Here is a 10,621-nt window from a genome sequence, read left to right as displayed (position 1 = left end):
TTAAAAAATATTTCTATTACAAAGTATGCTTTGTTCTATTCCTAAAATGTGATTCTAATAACAGATTATTTCGGCAAGCAACCAATCCCTATGTGATTGAAAGTAAAAATATATTTTAGGGGGACATAAAATTGACGTGACAACCTTTTTTGTTTAGGCAAATACAACAGCGCTGTAATTTATATTTCTGAAAAAAAAAAAAAATGCATACGCGCGTTGCTTCGGACTACTGTGTAATGCAGCGCTTCTTTCAAATTGGAATCCACAGGTTTAAAGGGGAATAATAAAAACACCGATTCCTTATATTATCAGCGCTTTGTTGGTCCAGGTTATTGACCTGCCGGAGCTCCCACGAGGTTCCATTGTTTATAATCTGGGGTTGGGACAGGGACTCTTCCATCCTTCAAAGGGTGAAATGCAAGAGTGTGATCCATTCTTCTCCGCCGCTACTTGAAAGCAGTACACCTGGCAGGGGATATATTACAATCTGCGGTGAGAAAAATGGTACCAGCTCTGGAATTGACACGTGCTCCGAGCGGCATCTCCTCTTGCTGCCAGGTTCCGAGGATGTGCCTCCCGGGGTGGAGGGCGCATGGTAGCTCCCGAGGTGATAAAGGCGGCGGCGCAGGGCCGGCGGCTCACTCAGTTCTCCCGGCGGCTGGGAGGAGGACGGAGTTGGGAGCAGTGGGCTAGCCCGTACGTAGCCTTACCTTTCTCCTACCGATCTGTGTGGGTGCTCGTGTCATGGGCAAAAGATAAACGCGGCACGGAATATTTTTTATATATATATATATGTGAAAGTGTTATAATGTAATTCTATTGGGAGTATACGTTAAGAAACTGGTAGGGTTAAACAGCACAAGATGAATATTCTGGCTGAGAGGAAGGTTGGTTCCCATGGACGTTTCTTTTCATGCGGTGTTATTGGGGGGGGGGGGTCGGCTGCTGGGGCCTGTGGTGTCTCGAATGCGCAGGGGCTTGTGGGAGTTGTAGTTCCATACTCTTCCCCCCAACCTCCTGGCGGGGGTGAGGGAGGGGATGAGAAAAACAGCAGCTCCCCCCCCCCCCCGCTTCGCACCTGCGCACTGCCGTCACTCGCGCACCAGTTGCTCGTCCGGCTCGGTGTAATTCACCCAGGTTTTATTTTGGGCCCGGGCGGGGTGGGTGAGTGGAGGAAGCGGTGCGATTTATGGACAGGCAAAGCCAATCGGACATCCTGAGGAAGCAGCAGCAGCTGGAAGTTGGGCTCAGTTTGCTCCAAGGTACGTGTATCCCCCTTACGCTGTTCCGATAGGGTCCGAAGGTGCACAGAGTTGGAACGCATGCAGCAGCTCAGAGACTGTTCAGTTTTAATACATGAATAGGCAAATGCATCTTCTGTCAATTTCCTAGCGCCTCACTTTAGACTCTAAAATACAGAAGATATTTATTAGATTGATTACAAGGTCGTTAATTGGCTGACTACTGGGGTTGCGCTCCTTGACGAAGGGTGCAAGGGAATCTGATCGAGATATTTAAAGTCAAGAAGGGTATAGTTTGCATCAGCAGAGGGTCAAGGGCCAGGGAATATGGGATGGAAGTGATTAGCTGGAGAAGCAAAAGTGGCCTGAAAATGTTATATAGTAGATGATGACTGAAGTGTACTGCAGGCTGTAGCAATAAAGACAGATTCAATTGTACTGCTAAAGAAAGAGCTGGCTAAGTACCTAAAGGGAAAAAATTTGTAGTCAGGAGAACAAGGAGGTGCAAGGCAGAAGACAGCTGTGCCATTATCGACTTGATGGGCTGAATTGTCTCTTTTCATGTGCAACCAGTCTTTGATTCGGAATTGCATTTTTTTTTTAAAGTTAAGCATGTAGTGTTTGTAAATGGGCAAATTACTTTGGGGAAATAGCTGTGGAAAGATTTGGTTTAATTATAATTTGAGTGTCTTCATGAAATAAAAGATTTGATTCAGTGGGTTGCTTGAGTAATTGCCTGTTGTAAATTGCCCGTAGTGGAGTGAGAATGGTGGGAGGAGTTGATGTGAATGTGAAGAGAAGAAAATGGAATCAATGTATGATTAGTGTAGCTTGGTGCTTGATGGTATGATTCTTTGATTTAATTAAGTCTCTACAGCTTTCCATAGAAAACATCTCTAATTTAGTCTTTCCCCAAAACTGGACTCTAATCTGGGTAAATGCTTGTAAACCACCTTTGCTGCTGCTCCATTGTAATCACATCTTTCCTTTATTATCATGTCCAGAATTGTATGCCTGACTCTACGATTTTTCACTGCAAAATAACCTTCAATAACCTGCAATTCAGACCCAGTTAATATTATACACAGTTCTAATACTACAGCTATAGGATGTACATCAGCTAATATAAGAAAGCAGTCTTTAGTTTTTATAGATCTTTTTTTAAACAATGCCTGCTCTCTTGAGGTTCCCCAAAATCTCTTGCATTTAATATCCTTTAGGGTGCCATGGTAGTATAGCAGTTCGCGTGACACGATTACATCCTGAGGCATTCCAGAGTTCGGACTTCAATTCTGGCTCCACTCTATAAGGAGTCTGAGTTCAGAGTTCAAATCTGGCACTGTTTTGTAAGGAGTCTGTATGTCCTCCCTGTGGAATGTGCGAGTTTTCCCTGGGTGTTCCAGTCCCCCCCCCTTCCCAGTCCAAAGACCAGTACCGTGTAGGTTAATTGCTCTTTGTAAGTTGTCCAATGATCAGGTTTGGTGTTGGTGGCTGGGCCAGTGTGGCTTGAAAGGCTGACCCTACACCATGCTGTATCGCTAAATAAATAAATGTACTTGGACTCAATTTACTGATTGAATATTCTTGAAATCACAGATTTGCCTGGTTTCTATAAAATGCAAATTTCCTTTGTATAATTGCAGTGTGGACAAATGCATCTTCCTCAATGCTCATTAATGTATCCTCAGTCCAATTAAGTTATTAAATGTTGTTGCTCTTATCTTTGTATGCTGATATTCATATTTGTTTTTTGGGGTTGAATTGCGATTTTGCAATTTAAAAGTAACCTTAATTTCATAAATTTTCTGCTATGTCTGGGTTTTTTTGGACTTAGTTGGAAGATAGAATCCTTTGTGACATGGCATGCAGTCACATATAGCCGAAAGCATGAAACAAGTCTTGTTACTGAATAGTTTTAATTAAAGATGTGCTGAGAGGTTGTAGTTAAATTGTACTATATCCACCCATATGCAAAGTAGGTGTTAATCCTGAAAGAGAATGTTTGTGATTTGTGAATCTGTTTGCATTCCATGTGCAATTTTGAGCATGAAGAACTTTTTCGAGCTTAAACCTTTATTGATGGAAGTATAGAACTCTATTTTTAAATGTACCATTTGAACAGGTATTTTCTAATTATGTAGCTTAGAAAATATTTATAAAAGTCAGTGACGTTATTAGAATTTAATTTTGCAATAAGGGAAAATTGAGATGAAGTACATCTCAAAGCAGTTATTTTTGCATAGATAAGAATCAGTTATGTTGCCAGAACCCTAATCAAGCTCAAAATCCTTTGCAAAACAAATTCAGCTTGTTGAAAATGATGTAATTCATGGCTTTGGATAGCAAAAAAATAGATGGAGTGAAAAGTTGTTGGAGCATTGACAGATGGAATTTTGTCCTGAAGTGTGAGATGAAGCATGTTGGAAAGCTAGTGAGAGGGAGGGCTTGCACAGTAAAATGTAGGGCACTAAGACATGTTGAATGAACAGGGACCTTGGAGTTCAAGTCCATAATTCTCAAAGTGATAATGCAGTGTGGTGAAGAAGCATATCAAGTCAAGTTTATTGTCATTTAACTATATACATATATACCATCAAACGAGACCATGTTTCTCCGGATTAGAGTGTAAAGCGGTGTAGTATATATAACACGCAACAATGTGGGAAAAGTAAGGATAAAATCCAGTATGAATTATACATAAATTAAATATTGTAAACTGCAGAACAGATTAACCGACATTTCGAATGCAACGCAGCAGGCAGTTCAGAAGCCGAATGGCCAGATGGGAGAAAACTGTTTCCCATCCTGACTGTTTTTATGCATCGGAGACTCCTGTCTGATGGTAGAAAGTCAGAGAGGATGTTGGATAGATGGGTGGGATCCTTGATAATAAGGGCCTTGAGTATGCAGAGCTCCTGATAAATGTTCCTGATGGATGGTATGGAGACCCCTACGATCCCCTCTCTTTTCTAACGTGGTTCCTGCATGGGATGTCATGTTTCAACTTTACAAAACTCTGGTTAGGTTACACTTACTATTATGTGTGATTCTGATTGCTACACAATTGGATGGGGATGTGGTTGCACTGGCTGAGTGCAAAGGAGATTCACCAAAATGAAGTGCATAGATACATCAGCAAGGTAGTGAAGGTTTCTAAAGAGGGCAAGTGGGGTTGGTGTAGTTGGGTATAGGCATGGTGCACCAAAGACCCTGCTTTTGAGGTGTACTGTGGCTGATTGAGGAGAAACTGAATAAGCTGAGTTTTCCCACAAGTGAAGAGGGCTGAGTTATGACCTGATTGTGATATATAAAACTATAAAAAGCAAGTAGTATACGGTGAATGTTTTCTCCATTGTAGGGGCATCAAAAGCAAGAGGGCAGATGTTTTAAAGCCAAATGGAAGGCATTTAAAAAGGGACAAGGGGAGTCTATTTGAATGGTTGATATCCAGAACTTGCTGCTCAAAGAAGTGGAACTGGATGGGACACTTTTACAATCAAACAGCACGGCAGAGAAGGCTACAGATGTAAAGTGGGCAAATGGGATTGATGCAGATGAGTGTGGGACAAAGGCTCTGTTTCTGTGCTGAACAACTCTATAGCTGTGATTTTCTCTTGCGAATTTCACGATTGGTGATTGAGGAAATCATTTTATAACCGGGCATGAAGCCTTGTTACAGCCTCTTAAACAAAATAGTTGAAGGTGGTGGAATAGATGTAGGCTGATTCCTACTTTGAAATGAAAAGCCATGACAAGCACATCGTTTTATTCTGTTTCAGTGATAAGAATTGGGCTAAAAAATAAATGATTTTTTTTCCCCCCGGGGTCCTGAAATCACCTAACTAAGCTTGTGTCAGGTCTTGTAGAAGAAATGATTGACCCAGAAGAGCACAGTGAAGGGTAGTAAACAAATTGAGAAATTAAAGCAGATAGATGAGCTCTGAGGATATCCTTTGATATAATTTACCATTACAGAGTAGGGTGGTAGGGGCTGCACATAGAATTGACTGTTCAGTTGATAAATATGTATTATAGTGACACTTGCTAATCCCCTCTAATCCATTTTATCTCCAAGCTTTCATAGTATTTGGTAAGGTCTTGTATTTCTTTACATGAAATGAAGTGCCAACTGATCTGAATTTGTTATCTAGATCCAGCAGGAAGTTAATTTGGAATTTATTAATTTTATTGGAGACTGCTTCCCTTTCTGTTTTGGGGTAGGTGTTTATACTAGAGACCTCGCCAACCTGATTTTGCTGCTTATCAGAGAAGTCTGCTTCAGCTTGTTTGTACAATGTGACTCTCTTACATTTGCTTTGGAAATATCCCTGTCGAGATTAATGAAGAAAATGGTGTCACATTTCTAAATTCTCTGATCCTTCCGCCAATAGTTCTGGAGTTATAACCTTCGCATGAACTGAAAGTGCAACTCTGAACATTTACAGGAACTGTATAACTTAGGGGGAAAAACAATGTGTATGGCTTTTGCATGTCACATTTCTGATCATTTCAGTATTAATTTTAACCTGGGAATATTTCAGATGGGAAGCAAGTTCTGGCAGGATGGGCAACTCCTAATCTTACAAAAATGTGTTTGAAGGTGTGTATCATGATAACTTAGCAGCTAAAGCTAATTGCATTACATTTTAGTGGTTTGAGCCTGTGGTTTCAATCAAACCAAAACATAGAATTATAAATTTCAGTCATCCTTCCCAAGTGGATAATATTTTAAATAACCTTCAGCACATGGTGGAAGGTTACATTCCTGTAATATATCTACTGGAACAGTAAGTTGTTTGGTAACAGGAATATAATTAGGATTTGCATTAATTCTTAAAGGTGAAAAGATTATGATAATAGCAAACTATGCAATGGGTCAACAAATAGTTTTAAAAATATAATTAAAATGGGTTTCCTGCAAGAATTTTTATGCCATTAATGTTACATAACATTTTGAGCTCTTTTAAAATACTCGGTAAAGCACAGAGTATCTTTAAGTTTCCATTAGGCAGCATCTCTGTCTTAAAATCCTTACCAAATCCCTTCCTGGCCTACCTTTGTAATCTCTTTAAACTGTAACCCTTTGACATCTCTGTAGGCCCTTTTCACAGATCCCTAGTTTTTTAAACTCCCTTCCCCACCAGTTGTCATGCCTTGTAGCAGCCAATAGCTAAGCTTTGAATTCACCACCTTAACTTCTAGATCGTTGCAGGTGTTTCGTGAAAACCAACCTCTAGAAGCTTCTGGCTGTGTGCCATGATGCTTCTTTGTGGTTTAGTGTTAAAATTTCTTGATGTTTCTGTTATATTCTTCTTGGTTAAAGGTGTATGTGAGTATTTGCTGATTGGCATTGCATTGAACAATGGTCTTTTGGCCCTTTGAGCTTAATTCAAGTGAATTCTTGAAAATCATGGGATACCTGATTAAAGCTGTCACAAGTTGCTCAGGTACTGGTTCACCAGATTATAGATAATTTCATACTATGTGGAAGCTAAGGTTTAATCTACTTGGTTTTCCTAGTTTCCTCAAGTTCTCTTTCAGCAATCCATTGGTGTTGGCTGCCCTTGGCATTTATCCCAAATTATTTGGCATTGGCAGTTTGATGTGTACAATTAGTTGGCATTGTTCATTGACACTGGCTGCAGTCTTTACGGTACCCATTTAAGTGACTTACAAAGAGATTCAAATACTTGTGTTGGTTGTTTTTGTGTTTGTGCATGTAGACTTGAAATAGTTATTGTAAGGTTTGAATGAACATAGTTCAAGTCAGTTTGGAGAACTTTTGACATACAAAGTAACTTATCCATGTATATGGGTGCTAATCAGAAGTATGAGCTGCTGCAAATACTGCATTTGTAGCACCCCTATAGAGGTTATTGTATGTGACAGTGGAAATTCACTAAAATTGTTAAGGAGACCAATGGAGAGCAGCATACTGTAGTTTTTCAATCAGTGATTTGGTGACTTGGTTAAAAACATATCAGTATGTTTGACAGATTTTTCATTTTACACAAGAGATGGGATGAGGTAATATGACCCTTAGAACCATTTAGCTGGCTAATGTAGTGTTGACCTCAGTGCTTTCTTGTCCAATACTCAGAATGCTTTACTACTTTATAGCACTAATATTTGTCAGCCTCATGGACTTAATGATTCAACCTTCAGACCTCACGGTAGAAGAGAACTCTAAAAATAATATACCTCAGAAGCTGATACTCAGTGTTTTTCTGCCCGATCCATGTAATGCTTAATTAAATTCCTCTTTATTTCTATCTTAAATGGGCAGCTCCAAATTCTGAACTGATCCCCTGACCATCTCCGCATCTGTACTATCAGTTCCCGTTAGACACTTCCGTCATCATGTTTCTATTGTGTGCGAGCATACCCCTCAACTTTTTTGAGCATTCTCCAAATTGCCTCTAATACAAGAAAGTCTCCAAGAATCTTTGCAATATGGCCTTAAAGTTCCAGGTTCAGGTAAAACATCCCTTTGTCGTCTCGATTTTTGTCAAAAAGGCCAATATTCATTCCTTTCCAATTATTTGCTATTTTTGTGTTAGAGGCTTGCTGCTAGCATGGCTGAGAGATTGGCTGACTGGCCCAAGTCAGAGTTGGGGATAAAGGGGTCCTTTTAAGCATGGCTGCCTGTGAGTATGGAGTTCTGCTGGGGTCAGCTTTGGGATGAAGTAGTCAATTGGACTCAACATTGGCTTGGAGGGAGAAGCCAGAGAGTGGTAGATGATTCAATCTGATTGGAGGCCTGTGACTAGTGGTACTTTTTATTATCTGTATTAATAATTTAGATAATGTAAACTGGATCAACAAATTTGCAGACATGACACCTGAAGGTTAAGCAGTGGGTAGTCAAAGGATAGCTATCAAAGTTTCCAATGTGATCTGGACCAGCTTGGGAAAGTGGAATCTGACCCATACAAGTGTGAGGAGGACAAACCAGTGTAAGATTTACACAGTGAACAGTAGGACTCTGATATATGTAGTAGAACAAAGGCTCCTGGAGACAGATTCTTGGAAGTTGTATAAGACATTGGTGAGTCCTTAATCTGAATATTGTGTCTGGTCATCCTAGTTACAGGAAAGATTAATAGGGTTGAAAGAATACAGAAAAATATTACAAGGATGTTGCTGGGACTTGAGTATGTAAGTTGTAAGGAAAGGTTGAATAGCTTTGGACTTAATTTCCTGGCGTGTAGGAGAATGAGGAGATTTTGATGGAGGTATACAAAATTGCGGGGTATAGACAGAGTAAATGCAGGCATTTTCCAGTGAGGTTCGGTGAGATTAGAACTAGAGGTCATAGGTTAAGGGTGGATGGTGAAATGTTTGAGGAATCATGAGGGCGATCTTCACAGAGAGGTTGAGTGTGGGATAAGCTGCCAGCGGAAGTTGTGGAAGTTTAAGAGAGGTTTAGATAAGTATATGGATGGGTGGGGAGTGAAAGGCTATGTTCTGGGTGCTTGTCGTGAAAGCAGAGATATATTACTGAGGTTAGTCGGCATTTGGAAAATCGAGTGTTTTTGACTCTGTATAAAGAAAGATGTGCCTAGAGAGTCCAGAGGAGGGTCACAAGAATAATCCCAGGAATGAAAGATTTAACCCTTGAAGAACATTTAATGTTTCTGGGCCTTTACTGGATGGAGTTCAGAAGAATGGAGATCTAATTGAGTCCTGCCGAAGAGTTCTGGCCTGAAATGTTGACTGTACTTTTTCCCCAGAGATGCTGCCTGGCCTGCTGGGTTCCTTCAGCTTTTTGTGTGTGTTGCTTGGATATTGAAAGGTCTGGATTGAGTGGACTTGAGAGGATACACCTCTTTGGAGTCCAGAATCTGAGTGACAGCCTTAGAGTAAAGGGTTGATCCTTTAAAACTGAGACGAGGAGATTTTCCAGCCCAAGAGTGTTGAATTGAGAGAAAGGGCCACAAAGGGCAAGTCATTGGGTGTATTCAAAACAGATATGTTTTTGATTGGTAAGAGGGTTAAGGGTTAGTTGCAGAAGAATGTGGTTGAAAAAAAAATCACATGATTGGTGGAATAGGCTCAATGGGCAGACCTAATTATAGTCCTATATTTTACGGTCTTAACTTTGTTTCCTACATTATGTAGGTGTCCTGTGTCCAAGCTGCTGAATTATTTTCCCAAGTTACTCTGTAGCTACAAGGTACACAAAAATAGTCAGCAGCAAATGGCCAAACAAGCCTTAAAAAGAAACAAGCCATCTGCATTTTAAAATTTCTGATTTTAATTTATTCCCTTCAAATTCTAAACTTCTCAATAGAGTATTTAATCTAGTGAGGACTTTAAATCTTAGCAATTGCTTATTTGATAATTACTACTTTTGATGCTTTTCTGCTTTCTAAATTGTTTGCATTGGAGAAAGGCAGTTGTATGAGTGTCAGCAATATTGCAAACTTGTCTTCACGTCTATGTTTTCATAAGAGCTTGGGGTGAGAGTGTGTACTTTTTAATGCACTTGAGGGCAGTGGTGCAATTTATAGATTGGAAGAATGTCCAAAGTACACACTTGAATTTTCTTTTCATCTCCCTCTGAGCGGATGAAAGACCAGAGCAGAAGCGCAAATTCTACCTAGGTAACTTTAAATTTTTTAGCATTTGAGATAAGGGGTTAATTATCTCTAGTATCCTGTTGGAGTGCTAAGGGTTTGGTGAAATTTGAAATGATTTTAGACAAAGATCTTTGTCAAGTGTTGTCACGTATATATATAAAAAGTGTGCTGTTTTTTGTCTAGATTTCTTGTGTAAGTTTAATACGGTGTTTCTGGATCACCTGTTTAGTGCAGTGGCTGAATATGGCTATGCACATCAAAAGAACAGAATTAGTGGTCAGAATTGCAGTACCTTAACTGCTCTTGAGAATCCTTTCTCTTGCATTCAGACTTTTTAATTAAAAATGTAAATTCAGCAATTACTTCATAATCGTTATTGTGCATGATATCCTGTTTCCTAAGAATATATATTCTACCAAGGCTTCAATGAGAGGAAATAACTGTCAGCCTTGATGCAAGAGGCTTAGATGGGGTGGGATTTCTTCAGTGCATCCAAGAGAGGTCGTGAAACAGTTGGAGTCTGACGAGAGGAGACAACATACTGGGCCTGTTTTTAGGAAATGAGTCAAGCCAGGTGACAGACCTGTAAGTGGGTCTGGTGATCACAATACATTGTTTTAAAATGGTTATGAGTAGGGATAAATTAAGATCTTGCAGGAAGGTACTAAACTGCAGGAGGGCAAACTAAAGGATAAGATTGCTAAGGGGAATTGATTGGGAGTAACTACTGTTGGACTAATTCACATCTGACACGTGGAAGTTGTTTAAAGACCAGCTGAACAGTTCAGGATCGGCATG

General features: G+C 39.9%; 1 protein-coding gene across 2 annotated transcripts in view; it reads left to right on the top strand.

The window, feature by feature from the left end:
* The first annotated feature begins 566 nt into the window (after nt 1-566).
* The window catches only part of LOC140726200 (protein FAM53A-like), a 99,450-nt gene continuing 89,395 nt past the window's right edge, over nt 567-10,621 (top strand). The window contains exon 1 of one of the 2 annotated variants that reach the window (XM_073042249.1): nt 567-696. The gene's annotated coding sequence lies outside the window, so the exon portion shown is untranslated. Of the gene's footprint in view, nt 697-1,139; nt 1,263-10,621 lie in introns of those variants that run through there. The other variant, XM_073042250.1, reaches the window with a different exon arrangement.

The sequence above is a fragment of the Hemitrygon akajei genome, chromosome 4 (assembly GCF_048418815.1).
Source record: "Hemitrygon akajei chromosome 4, sHemAka1.3, whole genome shotgun sequence".
NCBI classification, from domain to species: Eukaryota; Metazoa; Chordata; class Chondrichthyes; order Myliobatiformes; family Dasyatidae; genus Hemitrygon; species Hemitrygon akajei.
This window is presented reverse-complemented; position numbering and strand designations above follow the sequence as displayed.